Genomic DNA, 22,894 nt, shown 5'->3' with positions numbered 1-22,894 from the left:
CATGGAGACGGTTGCGAATGGTCCTCGCCGATACCCCAGGAGCAACAGTGTCCCTAATTTGCTGGGAAGTGGCGGTGCGGTCTCCTACGGCACTGCGTAGGATCCTACGGTCTTGGCGTGCATCCGTGCGTCGCTGCGGTCCGGTCCCAGGTCGACGGGCACGTGCACCTTCCGCCGACCACTGGCGACAACATCGATGTACTGTGGAGACCTCACGCCCCACGTGTTGAGCAATTCGGTGGTACGTCAGCCCGGCCTCCCGCATGCCCACTATACGCCCTCGCTCAAAGTCCGTCAACTGCACATACGGTTCACGTCCACGCTGTCGCGGGATGCTACCAGTGTTAAAGACTGCGATGGAGCTCCGTATGCCACGGCAAACTGGCTGACACTGACGGCGGCGGTGCACAAATGCTGCGCAGCTAGCGCCATTCGACGGCCAACACCGCGGTTCCTAGTGTGTCCGCTGTGCCGTGCGTGTGATCATTGCTTGTACAGCCCTCTCGCAGTGTCCGGAGCAAGTATGGTGGGTCTGACACACCGGTGTCAATGTGTTCTTTTTTCCATTTCCAGGAGTGTATATAGCGCTTGCTATGTGACCCTGAGCACAAGTCACGGGCAGTGAGCGCTTGTACTGTCTGCCGGCCGTGGCGTTATTGTTTCCAAACACTGCAAGGGTCTTGACGGTGTTCTCGAAAATTAAGTGCAATTTGGGAATCATTCTCAGTCATTACGTCCGTTAGTTAAGTGAGGCCACACTGTTATAATATTAGCGTTTCTGTGAGTTATTTCACTGGTTTAGTTATTAGTAGCCATTCTTATTTAATACCTATTTTAATCATTTGTGTGTCTTTGATGAACACGCAACTTGTTAATATATCTGTGTGCAATTTTTGCGAACGTGGTTGGCCCACCTTGCATTTTTAGTGTAAGCATGTTTCACTGTGGATCTTTATGTGGGCAGTTCGGTTTTATTAAGTTTTAAGATCTCTTGTTGTTTATGAAGTTGTGGTATTGTGTGGCTGTGTAGCTTTGGTTGGAACTGTATAATGTTTTTAGTCTCTTGAGATATGGTTAAACAAGAACAACTGTTTGTGGCTGATTATCAATGATTTTGGTTGCGCGCGCAAGATAATATGATTCTTACTCGCGTTCATGTAATTCAATGCCGCGCGGGATTAGCTGAAAAAAAAAAAAAAAAGCGGTCTCAGGCGCTGCAGTCATTGACTGTGCGGCTGGTCCCGGCGGAGGTTCGAGTCCTCCCTCGGGCATGGGTGTGTGTGTTTGTCCTTAGGATAATTTAGGTTAAGTAGTGTGTAAGCTTAGGGACTGATGACCTTAGCAGTTTCCAGAAGATTTCACACACATTTGAACACATTTTTTGTAATTCAATTAAAGGGAAATTTTGTAACTGCATCAGTAAGAGGGCAAATCACCGAATTGAAGTTTATAATAAAATTTGTTTTGAGTCAAATTAAAATTGTACAATAATCACAAGCTTGTCCATCACCAGTGATCCCGGGCTTCCTATCTCCTTTAAATAACTGTGGTGAGATTATAATTTTGATTTTCTAAAGAAATTAGTAGTACCCGTCTTCACTGAGTAGACATGATCTTTCAGATGTAGAAACACGCCTACCAACTTTCGCTTGTATCGCAAAAGTCCTCCTCGCTGCTGCGATTTTTTTTTCCTTCAGTGTATACACAAATTTTTCACTCGAGCATGTCATGCAACGAAATGTCGGAACTGCCTCCCATTGTATTCCACGCATTTCTGACGTCTACTCACGAAATTATACACCACACGATGTATTTCTCTTTGAGAATTGAATTAATTGACTCGCGGTTATCCTTGAGTTCCCGTAGCGCGTATCGATTTGTTGTGTGCACTTTATCCTTTACTACTCCCCACAAACAGAAATCGCACGGGATTAAATAGGGACATTGAGTGGGCGAGATGTTGTTGCAAATGTTTCTCAAGAAACAAATCATGAATTGTATGCAAAGGAACGCTGGCCATATGAGCCCTTGCCGAATCCTGCTGAAGAACCGCGAAGTTTCGTTCTCTTTCACTCAATTCATTTAAAAAAGCGGTTGCAAAATGCTCTACATATATCTTTCACCGTTGACTGCGCTATTTAAAAAATTAGTCCAATTATTCTGTCACCACTTATTATGCACCATACTCCTGTTTTTGAACAGCGCCATACTCCTGTTTTTGAACATGACCAGGGTTCCTCATAAAGCAGAATAAGTCTGTCGGCACTTCAGTGTCGATAGTTTTGGGTTTTAACATACCCTTGCACATGGAACCAAGCTGCATCTGAAAACAAAATTAGGGTAGGATCCATTTCTCCGTCATGCACTTGTCTCAACAGCCAACTGCAAAACCAAACCCTGTGAGCGGGATCATTAGGTTCAAGTTCTTGCACTACTGTTCCTTTATGCCCGCCGGTGTGGCCGAGCGGTTCTAGGCGCTGCAGTCTGGAACCGTGCGACTGCTACGGTCGCAGGTTCGTATCCTGCCTCGGGCATGGATGTGTGTGGTGTTCTTAGGTTAGTTAGGTTTAAGTAGATCTAAGTTCTAGGGGACTGATGACCTCAGATGTTAAGTCCCATAGTGCTCAGAGCAATTTTAACACTTTTTTTGTTCCTTTATAGTGCCTTAGCTCAAGTAACATAGGCTTTTGTACAGAGGCGCAAGAAATTTGCGCCTAAGAAGCTTTTGAGGTGATTTTTCCAGGCGGAGTGCAGCGTCATCGAGATGAACTTTTGTGAACCATAAACGATGCCGTTTTCGCTTGCAGAGTTCCCGTTCCCGAATTTTTTCATTAATTTGTGAATTGCATCACGACTCTGAATTCAAACTCCCGGAAACTTCCGTTCAAACAATCCCCGAGCAATACGAGCGGACTCGGTACACACATACGAATCGAAAATCAGCCGTGGCCTTAAATCAAGAAACCAACACATTTTTTACATTACGCGAACTAGGAAAACTGAGGAAAATGCAAATCTGGCTGGCCGAACGGGCAGCTTGAATCCTCCTGACCGGAAAAAAAAAAACTGATCGCAGATCGCTCTTTACTGACAAACTTGTGTATGCGATTTAGAGCAATCATGGGAAACCTAAATCTGGATGTCATGAAGAGGATTTGAATACCATTTCTCCCAATTATGAATCCACTCTCTTACTACTTCGCCACCATGCTAGTGTGAAATTTGAGGCCGGCCGGGGTGGCCGAGCGGTTCTACGCGCTACAGTCTGGAACCGCGCGACCGCTACGGTCGCAGGTTCGAATCCTGCCTCGAGCATGGATGTGTGTGACGTCCTTAGGTTAGTTAGGTTTAAGTACTTCTAAGTTCTAGGGGACTGATGACCTCAGATGTTAAGTCCCATAGTGCTTAGAGCCATTTGAACCATTTTTTTTTTTAATTTTGAGGCATTTGGGACGCAGCATTAGCCCAGATAGGATAGAGCAGTCCGAGGACTTGTTCAGGTATGAAGGCACAACACCGTTCCTCTGACAAGAGGGCGCAGGGTCGGAATGGGGATCGGAGAACAGACTCAACGGTGATATGGTTTAAGGTGCCCGGAAATGGAAATGCCGCGTGGCTAGGGCCTCCCGTCGAGTAGATCGTTTGTCTTGAGCAAGTCTTTCGAGTTGACGCCACTTCAGCGACCTGCGTGTCGATGGGTATGAAATGATGAAAATGACAACACTACACCCAGTAACTGAACGAAGAAAGTCTCCGACCAAGCCGGGAATCGAACCCGGGCCGTTAGGTATGACATTCCGTCGCGCTGACCACTCAGCTACCAGGGGCGGACAAGGTGCCTGGTATCTCACCCCAGAACCGTTCACCCGGGTGGACCTCAGTTGGAGAGATCGTATTCGGAAGGCGGAAGAGATGACTGAAATATCTGAAATATCGTAGTAGTAAGACAGTACAGCACACAACTGCCAAGATTAACATCCCGCGGATGGTGAGTTCGACCCTGGTCTAACAGTTTCTTTCTTTATTCTTGCTCTGCTTTTACTTTTGATAACAGCTGATTACCACCTCCCTTATGTCGATTAGGAAATATGACACAGAGATGATATGCAACTGAATTCATATTTAATATGCTGCATGCCCAAAAAGATTTTGCACCAAGAATATTGTATAAAGTTCACCTTACGAAAGTGGCTTTAGTTTTCGCTAAGTTTAAAGGGAAATTTATTTCAGTATTATTCTGAAACACTGATTTTTCAGATGTTACTTTCGATACATATCATAATTATTTTAACAATTTAGGAAGCGCAGGTGACCTTAAAATCCAATGAACAAGCGACTGGATTTTAACTGCACCCGACTTTGGCACTTATTCATAGGTATTTAGCTTTAGAACTGCTCGTCGAACGCTGTCTTCGGGAAATGCAGGGCACTGAACGAGCGAACGCGGGAGTCCGCAGAGAATGTCTCCTTTCCCTAAAGAGAGATTTGCATCATTCTCGTATCTTTATGTGTGAAAACAAAGAAAAAACATAAACAAAACCCAATTGTCGCTTGGGAAAAGAAAGCAACATCGCGGTATTCTCCCTGTTTTCCGTCGTATGCGGCAATCGTTCTAAAGCTCCTAAAAGCGACTGAAGGTGATGTGACTGAAGTGCAAACGAGAAGGAACAACCGCAGTTAAACAGAGACCAGACATACCTCGTGTATCGACAGACAGCAGACGGTGATTTTGAAAATTCGCGTGAAATCAGCAGAAGGTGTCACAAGTGAGCTCTACATTTCCACCAGTAGTCCAACTAGCACAATGAGTGTCGGAGAGACTTTGAAAGAATGGGGTACAATATCGAGCAGCTCCTTATAGGATACACGTTCTGTATTCAATGCTAAGCGACGTCTGAGGTGCTATAAAGAGGAAGCCATTAGACAGCTGTGACTAGACATTGGAAATGATCGCGCTGCACGCTGTGGCAATCCAATCGAAGGGTCTGGATTTGGCGAATGCCAGGAGAAAGTTAGCTGCCATCATGTGTGCTGACGACAGTGGAGTATAGCCGAGGTGGTGCTAAGGTTCAGGGATATTTTCCGTGGTTTGAGTGTCATCTGTTATTGCGCTTAAGAAAATACAAAATGTGGGAGGATACGATTACATTTTACATCAATGTGTACTGCGTACAGTGGAGGAACAGCTTTTATCAGAACACCAACGTATCCTGTCTTAAAGTAGCATCTGTGAGGCTACTTGTGAACCTTAACATTGCTGAAGCGGAATGGCGTTCCCAGAATCCCGACGCGAACCTTATCGAACACCTTTGGGATGAGTTATAACGCAGACTTCTCTGCTGACCCCAGCGTCCAACATCACTGCCTTCTTTGGCTACTGAGGAAGAATTGGCTGCTGTTCCTCCACAGGCATTCAGACACTTTACTGAAAGGTTCCCAAGCAGAGTCCAAACCGTCATATAGGCGAAGAATGGACACACCCCATATTAACGTCCACTAATAGGGGTACAGATACTTTTGATGACGTAGTGCCAAGTGAATCACAAAAATTATGCGTTAAATGCGAGAATGTCTGTGTATTTCAGGTCACTGTTGGGTTTGGTTGTTTGGAGGAAGAGACCAAACTGTGTGGTCATCGGTCTCATCGGATTAGGGAAGGACGGGGAAGGAATTCGGCCGTGCCCTTTCAAAGGAACCATCCCGGCATTTGCCTGGAACGATCTAGGGAAATCACGGAAAACCTAAATCAGGATGGCCGGACGCGGGACAGGTCACTGTTGATGAATCAATGCGAATAGCCTTGCCGCAGTGTTAAGACTGGTTCCCGTCAGACCACCGAAGTTTAGCGTTTTCGGGCTTGGCTAGCACTTGGATGGGTGACCGTTCGGGATGCACTCAGCCCTTGTGAGGCAACTTGTGGATAGACTTGATCGAGAAGTAGCAGTTCTGGTCACGGAAACTGACAACGGCAGGGAGAGCGGTGTGCTGATCACAAGCCCCTCCATATCCGCATCCAGTGACGCCTGTGGGCTGATGATGACATGGCAATCGGTCGGTACTGTTGGGCCTTCCGAGGTCTGTTCGGACGGAGTTTAATTTAGTTCTTAGTAAGGTGAAACACGTATGACAAAACGCAATACGCATTGATTCAGTTGCAAATAATCTAAAAATCGTTAATATAATATTTTGAGAGGAATTCGTGGTTTGCCGCATCAAACCATTCATAACTCTCATGACTCAAAAAAAAAAAAAAACTATTATTAAAGTATCCATACGGTGCGATGAAGATGAAATGGGAGATACGATACTGCGGGAAGAGTTTGACAGAGCACTGAAAGATCTGAGTCGAAACAAGGCCCCGGGGTAGACAACATTCCATTAGAACTACTGACGGCCTTGGAACAACCAGTCCTGACAAAACTCTACCATCTGGTGAGCAAAATGTATGAGACAGGCGAAATATCCTCAGACTTCAAGAAGAATATAATAATTCCAATCCCAAAGAAAGCAGATGTTGACAGATGTAAAAATTTCCGAACTATCAGTTTAATAAGTCACAACTGCAAAATACTAACGCGAATTCTTTACAGACGAATGGAAAAACTGGTAAAAGTGGACCTTGGGGAAGATCAGTTTGGATTCCGCAGAAATGTTGGAACAATGGTGACTGGAATACTCTCTTTCAAATTCTAAAGGTGGCAGGGGTAAAATACAGGAAGCGTAAGGCTATTTACAATTTGTACAGAAACCAGATGGCAATTATAAGAGTCGAGGGGCATGAAAGGGAAGCAGTGGTTGGCAAGGGAGTGAGACAGGGTTGTAGCCTCTCCCCGATGTTATTCAATCTGTATATTGAGCAGGCAGTAAAGGAAACAAAAGAAAAATTTGGAGTAGGTATTAAAATTCATGGAGAAGAAATAAAAACTTTGAGGTTCGTCGATGACATTGTAATTCTGTCAGAGACAGCAAAGGACTTGGAAGAGCAGTTGAACGGAATGGACAGTGTCTTGAGAGGAGTATATAAGATGAACACCAACAAAAGCAAAACGAGAATAATGGAATGTAGTCAAATTAAATCGGGTGATGCTGAGGGAATTAGATTAGGAAATGAGACACTTAAAGTAGTAAAGGAGTTTTGCTATTTGGGGAGCAAAATAACTGATGATGGTCGAAGTAGAGAGGATATAAAATGGAGACTGGCAATGGCAAGGAAAGCGATTCTGAAGAAGAGAAATTTGTTAACATCGAGTATAGATTTAAATGTCAGGAAGTCGTTTCTGAAAGTATTTGTATGGAGTGTAGCCATGTATGGAAGTGAAACATGGACGATAAATAGTTTGGACAAGAAGAGAATAGAAGCTTTCGAAATGTGGTGCTACAGAAGAATGCTGAAGATTAGATGGGTAGATCACAAAACTAATGATGAGGTATTGAATAGAATTGGGTAGAAGAGGAGTTTGTGGCACAACTTGACAAAAAGAAGGGACCGCTTGGTAGGACATGTTTTGAGGCATCAAGGGATCACCAATTTAGCATTGGAGGGTAAAAATCGTAGAGGGAGAGCAAGAGATGAATACACTAAGCAGATTCGGAAGGATGTAGGTTGCAGTAAGTACTGGGAGATGAAGAAGCTTGCACAGGATAGAGTAGCATGGAGAGCTGCATGAAACCAGTCTGAGGACTGAAGACCACAACAACAACACACGGTTTGTTCCGCAGTTGCTGCTATCAGGTCATAACGAAGAAATATAAAAACATAGAAACAACATATCTCATCAATGAGTACAATGCAGCACATAATAAGTTGCAAACGGAATATACTGCTGAACTACGTAGCAGCAAAACATACTTACGTGTCACGCAGGCGCCTCAGACACAGCTGAAGGCTGATGTGGTTGCTGATGCTACCGCCACGATAACACACTTCTGAAACACAAAAGGTAATAATAATCAAACTACACTACCCTGTCTTAAGGGAAATCCGATAATTAGCATTCCATGTATAAAGAATCTTAAATGTATGAAATTAATACAATACTACTTTTTAGAAATAGTAACCTGCAAACCGAGGCTTGCGTATTCGAATGTACTGTTCGATAGTTACGTCTACTTGCTCTCCTGAGTTTTCTTCTGGCGAGGGCTATGCGGAATTCTCACCATCACGGCAACTGCGCCCCTCCGCCGTGTCTTTGTCTACTGTGGCCTACAAAGGTGAGTGAGTGCCTAGGACGAAACCGCTGGGCACTGTGAAAAGCGCACAATAGTTAAATTTCGTGTACCTGTACGTAATGTCGATAACGCACAACAGCTGGAATAGAAATGTTGGCACCGTAGTTCCTGAGTAGAGACCGTGCGTCAGCACGCTGGGTGGGATCTCGTCAAGGAACATCATATCTCACTGTCTGCCTGACGTAAGTTGGATAGCTTCCTTGGTGCTCGAGAGGGGTAGGTTAAGCGTTTCCCTAATTATCCATTCCGACACAAATAAAATAATACACCGCATTGCACTGAACAAGGAAGGTGGATTCATCATAACCATTATCATCCCCTTCCATGGTTTAGCTGTTTTATCACCTGTTACGATCTCTGTCATCCATCCATCCATCTCTTATGAGGTCTACCCAGTTCTCTCTTTCCTGTCGGCCGATAATTCATTACCTTTCTTGGCAACATATTTTCTGTCATTTTATCAACATGATTTTCCCATTTCAATGGGCAAGTCAAGTTCCGCTTTAATAATCATTTTGTTCGTATCGGAGAAACAAATCGACGCTTTCCGTCAGCACTATTTGTTTGGGCTGACTCCAGCTAAATATTGCACAAACGAAATTGCAACTATCTTCCGATACACGAAAGAAAATGTGCTGACGACTATTTGGAGAGACACTCTGTACAGCTTCCTCCCAAGTGCGATTCGCGGTAATACCACAAAGTTACCGCTACAGAGATTTACACGGAAGCTTACCAATAATCGTTCCTGCCACGGGACTGGGACAGCGCGGGGTAGTCACGCGGTCTCAGGCGCCTGTCCTTGATTCGCCCGGCTCCCCCGTCGGAGGTTCGAGTCCCTCCCTCAGGCGTGTGTGTGTGTGTGTGTGTGTGTGTGTGTGTGTGTGTGTTTTGTCCTTACCGTAAGTTAGTTTAAGTGAGATTAAGTAGTGTGTGAGCCTAGGGACCGATGACCTCAGCAGTTTTGTCCCATAAGAACTTACCACAAATTTCCAATTTTCCGAACTGGAACAAGAAAGGGGGAATTAACAGTGGTACACAAAGTACAGAGTGGTTATAATTAAACTTTCACTACGTGAGAAGGTCCTCAAGACGAACGAGTGATCCTAGGACAAAGAAACTCCATGAAAAATAACGAATAAACCACTGAAAGAAACTCGTGTTAATATCCGCATCAGAGATTAACATTTTTTAGTTGCGTACGATGTTTACGTTACAGGTTACAAACGTTGCTCAATGTGACGACCAGCCGCATCCACGACAGCCTGGAACCACACTGGAGATAGCTCTACTGCTGCCCGAAACATCTCAGGTGGGATGTTGGCTGTCTCACTCGCGATGCTCATCTTCAACCTCCAACGTCTGCTAGTGTCCCGTCGGTCATCCCTGTTCTTCACGTAACCCCACAACCAGAAATCACACGTGTTCAAATCTGGTGGCCACGCAGTTTTGAACGCTCGGCCAATGATTCGGTTTTCTCCAAATGTGTTACGCAGTAACCGAGTGACCTCACGAGCAGTATGATTTGGAGCTCCATCGTGCATCAAAACAGTTGGATCCGAAGCACCTCTCTCCCGTAGTGCAGGGATCACATGTTCGCAGGCAGATCGCAGTAATGTGTGCCGTTTGCACTGCATGTTCGTGGTCCTTGTGTTTGAATCCTACGTCGTCGTAACAGTACCGTCGCCTAACGACAAATCGTGACACTAACACTGCTAAGAACGCAAACCCTGTAGCGCCCAGTCTTAACATCATTCCTATAAAGTTGGGTACCAATACGGTAAATAGTTTTCCATCGACGCCGGCTCAACTAACGAAAATTTACTTATATCTACCCTGTACTCTCCGCCGTACAGCATAACTTGACTTACGGAGTAGACACGCAAATGCACATTTGGTCCGTGCATCATTTAGTGGTTCATACCACAGTTGCCTGTAATGAAGAGATTGTAATTTGCCGTCTCCCCCAAAGTGTGTTCATTACAGACGGAGTAGTAGCTATAATTCGGAACGAACATTTGAAAAACGTGAATTCTTGACAGAAGTCAAATGTCTTAACAATGCGTCAAATCGTTCAGTCCTGAATTTTTGTCTACGGAATGGTGTTATACCGGCCTGAAAGATTAATCTTTTACCTGTATCATTACTCTTCTTTGATCTGTATTATTACTCTTGCGCGATACCTTTTTGTGCTTCTCTGGTGTGTGATTTATGGCGTCAGAATATTTAGTTGAGCAGCTTGCAGTGCTGAGATTAAAAAGTGTGACGCGCAGCAAAATCGCCAAGTAAACAGAGGAAAATACCGGGCTTTGTGTCGGCCGGATTCACAGCCTTCCAATACGCGTTCGTTCAGGCCGATAACTGGGCAGAAACGGTGTGTGCTAGCTTAAGCCGTTTATGGAGGATATGGAGCATTCATTCGCAAACAAAATGCGCGCATTTGCTTCGTGTGCGCAATTAAAATAGAAGCTACGCCCATTACGCCGACTTTACCCAGCAATAAAAGTGGATTAGCTTTTTTTCCAAAGAGCGCTCTTAGTGCGTGCAGGTTCCTGTAATTGCGAACTCAAAGCGGCTTATTAATTCGGGTGTTGTCTATCCGCTTGACTCCCTACCTGTTCGGGCGGGTGAAATCGTTGCCGCGGGCCTTCCGTGTTTGTTTTCCGTCGGCGCACGCTGCTGCCTTCATCGCCGTAATTACGAAAATTTTGCGATTAAGTCGCTAAGCCGATATACACCTGGGCAGCAGAGACACGTTTCATATATCTGCCACATAATGCTGATAAAAGGTTTTGGTTATACGGCAGGAAAGTGAGTTTTGATCATACAGAAGTATACAAATGCTATTACATCAAACGAGCGAATATCTTATTGCCGATTATTTACTCATTACGTAACGCTATTAGATCAAAGGGGCGAACATTATTGCAGGTTATTTACTCATTAACAGTGTCATGGAGCTTTTAGGCAGTTCACCGCATACGAATTAGACCGTGCTAAATCATATGGCGGCCGGCCGGAGATTCTGTTTCTACTGATAACTTCATCTACGTCTGCACTACGAAAACCACCTTACAATGCGTGGAAGAAAGAACTACTTGTAACAATACCACTTACCCCTTTACATGTTCCATTCGCAAATAGTGTGAAGGAACATCGATAAACCTACGTATGAACTCCTATTTTGTCGTCGTGATCATTTCACCATACGCAGTACCGTCGTTCCCTTCAGAGGGACCGAAGATCCAGATTTAGATCTTTAATTAAGGCAAATGTCGACATTATTTCTTTGAATTGACACGCCTGATTACCTCCCCAACCATTTCTTCGTCCAAACTTGTGCTCTGTTTCTACCGATTTCCTCTGCGACGGATGTTGTACCCTCATTTCCCTCCCTTCTTTCTTTTCGAAGTTACTGGGAGCGAAGTAGTTTGGAAAAAAAACCGACCATTGCCTTGTTAAAGTCACGATCGATCTGAACATTTGTATCAAGTGATTTACTCAAACTGCGGAAAATGTAAACGAGATAAGTGTGTGTGTGTGTGTGTGTTATTGGGAAGGGGGTGGGATCTGAACCACACTTGCCCTGTCAGTTCAGTACTTGAACCATTTCTCTAATTCTTTTATAGTAATAATAATAAAAATAATAATAATAATCGTAATCATCGACAACATTATCATTATCATCTTGTACAGATTCTCATCACCGGCATTGTCTGCTTGAAACACAGGCCTCCGCATCTTCTCTCCTCTTCCCAAAGAATCTGTCGAGACTGGCCCATTCTTTTCTTCCAAATGCTTTCTTTCGCTCCTTTCATTCACTTTTCCTTTGACCTTTTTCGTGCCCTACATCTTCATCTCGTGCATCTACCTACGCATCCTCGTCTTTTCCACTCTATTCGCAGGTCCACACCATTTTAATTTTTTCTTCTCAATCTCGTCTCGAATGTGTTCCTCGTATGTTAGCCTCCTAATACTGTTTGTCTCATATTTTACATTTCTGTCACTCTCAACCTGAATTCTCAAAAACTTTACTTTTTCCTTTTTCTTTGACACAGGTTTCTGGAGCGTACGACAATTTTTTTGATATATCAGTAACTTCATTTTCTGGAAAAATACTTCTTTTCGTATCGTCTTGCAATGAATGTAAAGCTGCCTTTCCCCCCTCCCCATTTCCTTTTTTTTTCAAATTAAGTGTTATAGCACGTGCTCCCGTTTTAGGCCATCGACGCTCCCCTACGAAGTGATTCCATTTAACCAGTAGCACGTGCGTTCATCTCCGGAGAAGATCTATGAGCCGAAACAACTTAGCATTATCTGCTCGTGACCATCCATCTGGAACAGATCGTAGGTGGGACAGATGGCCCACGAAACGTGTACGAGCGCATGAACTCCTGCTCTGTTCTCACACTCGAGACCTCTTATTGCTTGCTAACCAGTCGGCCAAAAGTACTTGGAGCCAAAAGCAGTGCGACGGTGATACGAAATATGAAGACAAGTACACTGTACAAACTGTCTTCAAACTCTTGTTTACGACGCCTGGCGCGTCAGAGACAGACAAATGAATCGCAGAATCTATAGCGACAATTTCATCTCGTCGAAAGTGCAGCGAGGTTTGTCACGTATTCTCATTACTTATGAAGTTCGTCCTTGTTCCTGGATTTGTTCGTAAGAGAGTGGGCCCGTCTATACTTTCTGCTGTGGAGCTGAACTTACGGTATTTCTCTCCCATGCGTAAACTCTGGATCTTGTACGCAAAAGCGACAACAGCGTATCTTTGCGCATGTTATTTCGACATCAAGGCACTAAAGCAAACGACGCTGGCCGTACTCCTACGTTTGTCAAATAATAGGAACGAAACGTTGTCTGGTTACCAGCTTGGAGTTACTTCACAACATTTGCTGTATAAATGCAAACAATTTTGGTTCAGTTTCACCGCGACCATCGCAAATATCAAATAAAAATACAAACTGATGCAGCCACTCACAGTTCTTCCCGCTACAGATTTCTCAGATTTATACCTCCATGGAATGTTCAAACGTATGTAAATTCCTAAGGAACCTAACTGCTGAGGTCATCGGTGCCTATACTTACACTGAGTCAGTCGGCAAGACACAGCGCAATCAGGAGCACCTCCGAAGATGTCCAACGCAGCTGTGGACAAAACGTCAGAGTAGAAGAGTTCCATGGACCACGGCCATACAAGCCGGAAGAATTCTCGGCAGCTAACTTAAACTAACCTATGCTAAGAACAACAGGCACACACCCATACCCGAGGAAGGACTCGAACCTCCGGCGGGAGTAGTGGCGCAATCCGTGGCAGGGCCCCAGACCACGCGCCCACGAACTTCCACTTGGCGCCACAGAATTTATTTCAATGCCTGATTGCGGCTGATGTAGAAATTTCAGTTTCGCCACGCACAAAATGTACTACGGTACCAAGCGAAAGCGATAGTTTTGCGAAAATATAAATTTTTGTATGGAGAGGCAAAGGTGGAAAATTAGCTCAATGTGGTGCTTACTTCGGCGTCAGCAGTTGTCAGGGTAAGCAACTGCTGCAGAATGTGGCGTGGGGCACGCCGCAAAATATTTTCCATCTTTCCCACAGCAGCCTTCGTATGTGCACAACACTATGGTTAAGTGGCACGAAAAACGGAGACTATTTAAAAGATGCAGCAAATCTATAATTTTGAAGATACGGAAAATGAAATTCTGTACCCTGCTTTACATGAAATTGACACATTTAGAGTTAAATTCCTTGGCTTATATATATATTTAAGTTCTTTTTACGGATTTTAAAAGATTTATTTAAAAAAATATGTATGTACATTTTTCTCAGAAACTATTCAAGAGATTTCCACAAAATTTTGAATTTTTAATCTCTTTTCATATGTAAGCTCGTCTCATGATTTTTTTTTTTTAGTATCTCGAATAGGAGAATTTCAATATCTTTTAATTACAATTCTGTTAGTAAAATATAAAATTCACGCAATATTCCACGAACTTTGAGAAATAAGTGTACAAAATTTCGTAATTCTAGCCTTAATAGATTTTGAGAGAAAGGTTCATAAACTTTAAAAAACATATTCTTCAGGAAATGCAATTTAAAGTTCAACCTAAAGTATTCACATATGTCGCCTTTTCAGAAGGCTCCAATTTTATATTCAGGTTCCTCTATTCCTACAAGGTTTCTCGTCTGGTTTCTTTTTTCCTACCTTCTTTCCTTAAAGCCCATTCTCTCTAATAACATCATTCTCCCTACGTTCCAGTGATTACATACAACAACTGCATCATAAGTTGCAATTCTGACTAAGCTAGTAAATGAAAATATGGTTTTCGGGCATCGTTTCCATATCAGTGAACTTAGATACTCATTTGGATTTTGTGTTTTGCCACGTACACACTTTTTTATAAGTTCAGCGTCGGCCAGAAACCTGTAAATGACTTGACAACATCCAGGATACAATTTGGAAGCCTCTCGTTGTGAACGTAAAGGTTGTTATCCCTATGAGCCTCTAGAAATTGAAGAGTTGCTTCAAGAAGTGGGCACGGAAGGAAGGTCGCGTCAAACATTTCATTATTTTTCAGACACTTCGTAAGCAATTTTTTCATCGTAGACACTTTGAGAATGTATTGTCCGCGAGTTCTACAAATAAAAAATTAATTGAAAATTGACATTTTCGATCAATTATGTGAACGTCCCCCCTTAAGGCTACACCATGTAGCGTGAAATAGGTAAAAAAGTTGTGAAGCTGTAGGGGACAAGATCAGATGTCAATAAACAACAGTACGTTAACTTAGAGGATCTGAAAAGGTTCCACGTGCAGAACCGGGCCAGCTTTTGAGTAAACACGATTATCCCGTCGCTTCAGATTCAATTCGAGCGGCACACCGGCGCCAGCCCGCCACGAATGGAGCGGAACGCAAACACGTGGTGGTAACGAGAAGCGCTAACCGCAGCCGCGGCTCACAAAGGAAGTACGCCGAGCCCCAGCCAGGGGCAGTGCGGGATTCGCTGACCCAGGCAGGCGGGCACGCCGGCTGTAGAATCCTGCGTGCGGCGCGCGGGAATGACGTAACGGCGCCGCAAATTGTCGGCCGGCGGCCAGACACGCAGCTGCAATTGTAACTCTCTCTCTCTCTCTCTCTCTCTCTCGCACACACAAGCCGAGTGAGTTGGAGCAGTGGTGAGGCACTGAACTTAACCACCGAGCGGGCGCATGGCGCACTTTATGCAATACTGGCCATTAAAATTGCTACACCAAGAAGAAATGCAGATGATAAACGGGCATCCATTGGACAAATATATTATACTAGAGCTGACATGTCATTACATTTTCACGCAATTTGGGTGCATAGATCCTGAGAAATAAGTGCCCAGAACAACCACCTCTGGTCGTAATAACGGCCTTGATACGCCTGGGCATTGAGTCAAACAGAGCTGGGATGGCGTGTACAGGTACAGCTGCCCATTCAGCTTCAACACGATACCACAGTTCATCAAGAGAAGTGACTGACGTATTGTGACTAGCCAGTTGCTCGGCCACCATTGACCACACGTTTTCAATTGGTGAGAGATCTGGAGAATGTGCTGGCCAGGGCAGTTGTCGAACATTTTTTGTATCCAGAAAGGCCCGTACAGAACCTGCATTATCCTGCTGAAACGTAGGGTTTCACAGGAATCGAATGAAGGGTAGGGCCACGGTCGTAATACATCTGAAATGTAACGTCCACTGTTCAAAGTGCCGTCAATGCGAACAAGAGGTGACCGGGACGAGTAACCAATGGCACCCCATACCATCACGCCGGGTTATACGCCAGTATGGCGATGACGAATACACGCTTACAATGTGCGTTCACCGCGACGTCGACAAACGCGGATGCGACCTTCATGATGCTGTAAACGGAACCTGGATTCATCCGAAGAAATGACCTTTTGCCATTCGTCCACCAAGGTTCGTCGTTGAGTACACCATCGCAGGCACTCCTGTCTGTGATGCAGCGTCAAGGGTAACCGCAGCCATGGTCTCCGAGCTGATAGTACATGCTGCTGTAAACGTTGTCGAACTGTTCGTGCAGATGGTTGTTGTCTTGCAAACGTCCCCATTTGTTGACTCAGGGATCGAGACGTGGCTGCACGATCCGTTACAGGTTTGCGGATAAGATGCCTGTCATCTGGACTGCTAGAGATACGAGGCCGTTTGGATACAGCACGGCGTTCCTTATTACCATACTGAATCAACCGATTCAATATTCTGCTAACAGTCATTGGATCTCGACCAACGCGAGCAGCATTGTCGCGATACGATAAACCGCAATCGCCATAGGTTACAATCCGACCTTAATCAAAGTCGGAGACGTGATGGTACGCACTTCTCCTCCTTACACGAGGCATCACAACAACGTTTCACCAGGCAACGCCGGTCAACTGCTCTTTGTGTATGAGAAATCGGTTGGAAACTTTCCTCGTGTCAGCACGTTGTAGGTGTCGAAACCGTCACCAATCTTGTGTGAATGCTCTGAAAAGCTAATCATTTGCATATCACAGCATCTTCTTCCTATCGGTTAAATTTCACGTCTGTAGCACGTCATCTTCATGGTGTAGCAATTTTAGTGGTCAGTAGTATAGCCGAAATAATCATTTCCAGTCAATGATCGGTTCAGGTGGACCACAGGACACAGGCTATACCATGTAGCCACAGCCCACACCATTATTGGGCCAGCTTGTACTAGTGTCTTGTTGACAAGTTGGGTCCATAGCTTCGTGGGGTCTGCGCCACACTCGAATCCAACCATTAGCTCTCACCAAATGAAATCGGGACGCATCTGATCCGGCCACTGTTTTCCAGTCGTCTACAGTCCAACCGATATGATGACTAGTCTAGCAGAAGCTCTGCAGGCGCTGTCAAGCTGTTAGCAAGGACACTAGAGTCGGTAATCTGCTGCCATAACTCATTAATGCCGAATTTCGCCGCACTGTCCCAACGGATTCGTTCATGATACATCCAGATTGATCTCTGTGGTTAATTCAAGCAGTTTTGCTCGTCTTTTACCACTCACGAGGCAGTGTGGTTCTAGGCGCTACAGTCTGGAGCCGAGCGACTGCTACGGTCACAGGTTCGAATCCTGCCTCGGGCATGGATGTGTGTGCTGCCCTTAGGTTAGTTAGGTTTAATTAGTTCTAAGTTCTAGGCGACTGATGACCTCAGAAGTTAAATCGCATAGTGCTCAGAGCCATTTGAACCAACCACTCACGAGTCTTCACAGTCGCTGTTGCTTTTGGTCGTTATGTGAAGGCCGTTGGCCACTGCGTTGTCTATAAATGGAAATGCAATGTGGCTAGAGCCTCCCGTCTGGTAGACCACTCGCCTGGTGCAAGTCTTTCGAGTTGACGCCACTTCGGCGACTTGCGTGTCGAAGGGGATGAAATGATGATGACGATAAGGATAACACAACACCCAGTCCCTGAGCGGAGAAAATCGCCGACCCAGCCAGGAATCGAACCCGGGCCGTTAGGTACGACATTCCGTCGCGCTGACCACTAAGCTACCAGCGGCGGACTGCGTTGTCCATAGTAAGCGGTAATGCCTGAAATCTGGTATTCGCGGCACGTCTTGAGGCTGTCGATCTCAGAATATTGAGTTCCCTTACGATTTCCAAAATGGAATGTCCGTTGCGCCTTGCTCTAACTACCATTCCGCGTACTTAGTCTTAATTCTCTTCGAGTGGCGATAACCACATTGCAAACATTGTCGTATGACACGCCTGACAGCTCCGTCAATGCACTCGCCTTTTTACCTTTGTGCGCGCTACTACCACCATTTGTTTATGTGTATATCACTACCCCACAACTTTGGTCACCTCAGTCTAATCTACAATGAAACGGAAAGTGTCACTCCACGTACATCTTGTCCAAACGCCACCAAACTCATACGAGTATTTCATCATTTTGAGTCCTGCGGGATACGTTGATTAAATCTGATCGTATTATGTGATTGAATAGTAGAGGGCTGGACTCCTGCCCTGGAAGTTCCGGCTTCTTCAGGGGGCAGCAGTGGAAAATTTTCTTGTTCCAGTCCCTCCGGAACGGCCCCAGGTCCACTCAGCCAATTATCAGACTGAGTACCGTGGATTTCTCCCGGAGTAAAAAGGAGCCCGGGGCGATGTGGTTGCCGCCCTCCCGCTCCTGGTGACGTGACGAACGAATGGCTAAAGTCTACCTGCTACCAGGCCGGAAACCTCTTCACAGATTAAGCGCCACAGGCTTTACGTATCATGTGGAACACGCATTATGTTCGAGTATAATGACTTTTTCTGGAGACTAGAAATCTACTCTGTAGGAATCAGCATGGCTTTCGAAAAAGACGATCGTGTGAAACCCAGCTCGCGCTATTCGTCCGCGAGACTCAGAGAGCCATAGACACGGGTTCCCAGGTAGATGCCGTGTTTCTTGACTTCCGCAAGGAGTTTGATACAGTTCCCCACAGTCGTTTAATGAACAAAGTAAGAGCATATAGGCTATCAGACCAATTGTGTGACTGGATTGAAGAGTTCCTAGATAACAGAACGCAGCATGTCAATCTCAATGGAGAGAAGTCTTCCGAAGTAAGAGTGATTTCAGGTGTGCCGCAGGGGAGTGTCGTAGGACCGTTGCTATTCGCATTATATATAAATGACCTTGTGGATAACGTCGGAAGTGCACTGAGGCTTTTTGCGGATGATGCTGTGGTATATCGAGAGGTTGTAACAATCAAAAATTGTACTGAAATGCAGGACGATCTGAAACGAATTGACGCATGGTGCATGGAATGGCAATTGAATTTCAATGTAGACAAGTGTAATGTGCTGCGAATACACAGAAAGAAAGATCCCTTATCATTTAGCTACAATATAGCAGGTCAGCAACTGGAAACATTGAATTCCATAAATTATCTGGAAGTAGGCATTAGGAGTGATTTAAAATGGAATGATTTTGTAAAGTTGATCGTCAGTAAAGCAGATGCCAGACTGAGATTCATTGGAAGAATCCTAAGGAGATACAATCCGAAAACAAAGGAAGTAGGTTACAGTACACTTGTTTGCCCACCGCTTGAATACTGCTCACCGGCGTGGGATCCGTACCACGTAGGGTTGATAGAAGAGAGAGAGAGAGAGAGAGAGAGAGAGAGAGAGAGAGAGAAGATCCACGTTACAGGATCATTTAGTAATCGCGAAAGCGTTACGGAGATGATAGATAAACTTCAATGGATTAACTTCACCGAGGAGTCCAGCAGTATATAGCTCCCTCCTACAAAGAGACCACGAGGAAAAAATCAGAGAGATTAGAGCCCACACAGAGTCATACCGACAGTTTTTCTTTTCACGGACAATACGAGACTGAAATAGGAAGGTACGCAAGGTACCCTTCGCCACACACCTTCAGGTGGCTTGCGGAGTATGGATGTATTTGTAGATATATGATGGCTGTGTAAATCGCAGATTATCTCAAACATGTTTTTTATTGGTTACGAATATCATGAAATATACGTATTGCGAAGCGTATTTACGAATCTCAAGCCATTTGAAGAAGCCCCTGTATGAATGCTGGTTACCTGCTTTCCTATTTTCTTCAGCTATCCGTAAAACAGCTGGCAGTGAAGGAGAGCAAAATAGGCTACAATCATCATCCATCTCAATTTTTAAGATCATATCAGTCATTCAGAAGCATTTTCTTAGGCCGTGTATTTCCTCATCAATTCTACGTCCAGCCGTCTTTACCCATCTTGTCTACTGATTTCCCTTTTAGAAACAACTGTTATTGGTTTCTAATATGCGCAATAGACTCACCGAAAATGCGAACTGGCAAGACAATTTTAACACCGACGAAAGTTTAAATCGGGACGTTAGCTTTTTCTCAGCTAATGCTCATCGATTGATATGGCGTCTACCACGAACGGTTTCCGGTAGTTGGCTGGAAACTTCGCACAGTTCGGCTGAGGGCGAATATATCACGCGATTTACGGCCCATTACGCACGAGATATTGCCTGCGGCAGATGTTATGGTCACCTTAAACTGTTTTCTTATGGAGCTTCGAGCTCGAAGATGACGACAGCATGAAATCACACGGCAGTTACCTTCAAGATAACGTCGCACTGTTCCACTTGAATTACCTTCTTGAGAAGAATGTGCTGCAAAACGGCTGATCGAGGAAATTTATGACGTATAGTCAAAGGGTTTACGAACCTTCGAGAAAATGAAGATGCGTAATTAATTTTTTCTTTGTCACAGATACATGTCTACAGTTCTAGTACATTCTGAAAGCCCGGTGCCACAATTAGACGCTAGACGAGCCAAATCAAAATGGCGAAGCTCCTTGATGAAATGCAGTATCGTGCGATACTTCGTTTCCTGTATTTGAAGAGGAACATCGCTGCAACAGTTCATCCTGAGTCGTTGCAAGTGCATGCTAACAATGCACAATAATATGACACAGTGGTTTAGGTAGAGCAGACCATTTCACTGTGCTCGAATACACTATCCAGTCACAAGAAAGTGACCAACTGTCAAAAGTCTGAATAATCACCTTTCGCAGCATGGACCGCTGCGAAACGTGCAGGAAGAGTGTCAATGATGTTCTCGAAGGTACCGATAGTGAAGTGTAGCCATATCGACTCCAGTGCCATCGGCCACCTGCGGTAGGTTTCTCGGCTGAGGATACACGGCACGACGTAGTCCCACATATCCGCGATTGGCTTTAAATCTGGTAAGCTTGGGGACCACAGGAGTACGGAAAAACTCGTCCTGCTGCTTCTCGAAACACGCACGTACACTTAGAGCTGTGTGGCACGTTGCGTTGTCCTGCTGGTAGACGCAATCGTGCCAAGGAAAAACAAACTGCACGTAGAGGTTGATATGGTCCGAAGGATACACGCATACTTGTGTTGACCCGTTGTGTCTTCCAGAATGACGAGGTCACGCAGGGAATGCGACGAAAACATTCCCTGGCGTAGACCACACCGCTCCCTCCTCCAGCCTGGAGTATGTGGTTTGCAGATAGAATAGCTAAAGTCTCAGGATAAAATTAAAACCATATGGTCAGTCAAGGAAGTGGCTGGTCTGTACAGATAGGTCGAGGATATTGAATCAGTGCGTAGTGGTAATGTCCGTGTTACTGGTAAGTCGCAAATATGTACAGTATTTAATAATCACTTTCTGAATGGAGCAGGTGAACTAAATAGAAACCTAGTCCCAACAGGGAATCATATAACGCTCTTAGAAAAAAGTGTTCCGAGACTGTTACCTGAAATACTCCTCCATGATACTGACAAGACGGAGACTGAGTTAATAATTAAATCACTAAAGACCAAGAACTCTCATGGATATGAAGGGGTATCTAGCAGAATACTGAAGTATTGTTCTATGTATGTTAGCCCAGTACTTAGCCACGTCTGTAACTTTTCCGTTAACAGTGGTCGGTTTCCTGGCCGATTGAAGTACTCGGTAGTGAAGCCAATTTATAAAAAGGGAGCTGGGATAATGTTGACAATTTTAGATCTATTTCTATTCCATCGATGTTTGCTAAATTTATCGAGAAGGTTGTATATACAAGGTTACTGAAGCATTTAAATTCACATATTTGCTATCAAATGTACAGTTTGGTTTTAGAAATGGTTTAACAACTGAAAAGCTATTTTCTCTTGTCTCTGTGATTAAATAGAAGGTTGCGAAAGCTAAGTGTTTTCTTTGATTTAACGAAGGCTTTTGACTGTGTTGACCACAAAATATTACTGCAGAAGTTGGACCATTATGGAGTAAGGGTAGTAGCTTACGATTGGTTCGCCTCTTACTTTAAGAACAGAAAGCAGAAGGTAATTCTCCGCAATATTGAGAGTGGTGGTGATGTTCAGTCCCAATGGGGCACTGTTAAGTGGGCCATTCCCCAAGGGTCGGTGCTGGGGCCACTGCTGTTTCTTATTTATATAAATGATATGCCTTCTAGTATTATAGGTGATTCAAAAATATTTCTGTTTGCTGATGACACCAGCTTGGTAGTGAAGGATCTTGTGTGTAATATTGAAACATTATCAAATAATGTAGTTCATGAAATAGGTTCGTGGCTTGTGGCAAATAATTTGATGCTAAATCATAGTAAGACTCAGTTTTTACAGTTTCTAACACACAATTCAACAAGAACTGATATTTTAATCAGACAGAATGGGCATATTATAAGCGAGACGGAACAGTTGAAGTTCCTAGGCGTTCGGATAGATAGTAAGCTGCTGTGGATTGCCCATGTTCAGGATCTTGTTCAGAAACTAAATACTGCTTTATTTACCATCAGAACAGTATCTGAAATAAGTGACAGTTCAACACGAAAAGTAGACTACTTCGCATATTTTCACACGGTTATGTCCTATGGTATTATTTTTTGGGGTAATTCTTTTGATTCAAAAAGCGTATTTTTGGCTCAAAAACGGGCTGTTCGAGCTATATGTGGTGATAAGTTAGAGAACCTCTTGTCGACCCCTATTCAATAGTCTGGAAATTCTGACATTGCCCTCGCGGTATATATTTTCTTTAATGTCGTTTGTTGTTAGCAGTATTAGCTTATTCCCAAGAGTTAGCAGTTTTCACTCAGTTAATACTAGATAGAAATCAAATCTGAAAGTGGGATGCCCTTGTGTA

At 44.3% G+C, this 22,894-nt stretch overlaps 1 protein-coding gene across 3 annotated transcripts in view; it reads right to left on the bottom strand.

The window, feature by feature from the left end:
• The window catches only part of LOC126336125 (protein-tyrosine sulfotransferase-like), an 859,377-nt gene that overhangs the window by 672,296 nt on the left and 164,187 nt on the right, over positions 1-22,894 (bottom strand). For all 3 annotated transcript variants that reach the window (XM_049999633.1, XM_049999618.1, XM_049999625.1), the window contains exon 2: positions 7,854-7,926. The gene's annotated coding sequence lies outside the window, so the exon portion shown is untranslated. The remainder of the gene's footprint in view (positions 1-7,853; positions 7,927-22,894) is intronic.

This window comes from Schistocerca gregaria, chromosome 1 (assembly GCF_023897955.1).
Source record: "Schistocerca gregaria isolate iqSchGreg1 chromosome 1, iqSchGreg1.2, whole genome shotgun sequence".
Lineage (NCBI taxonomy): Eukaryota > Metazoa > Arthropoda > Insecta > Orthoptera > Acrididae > Schistocerca > Schistocerca gregaria.
Note: the sequence above shows the minus strand (reverse complement) of the source record. Positions and strands in the feature narration are given on the sequence as shown.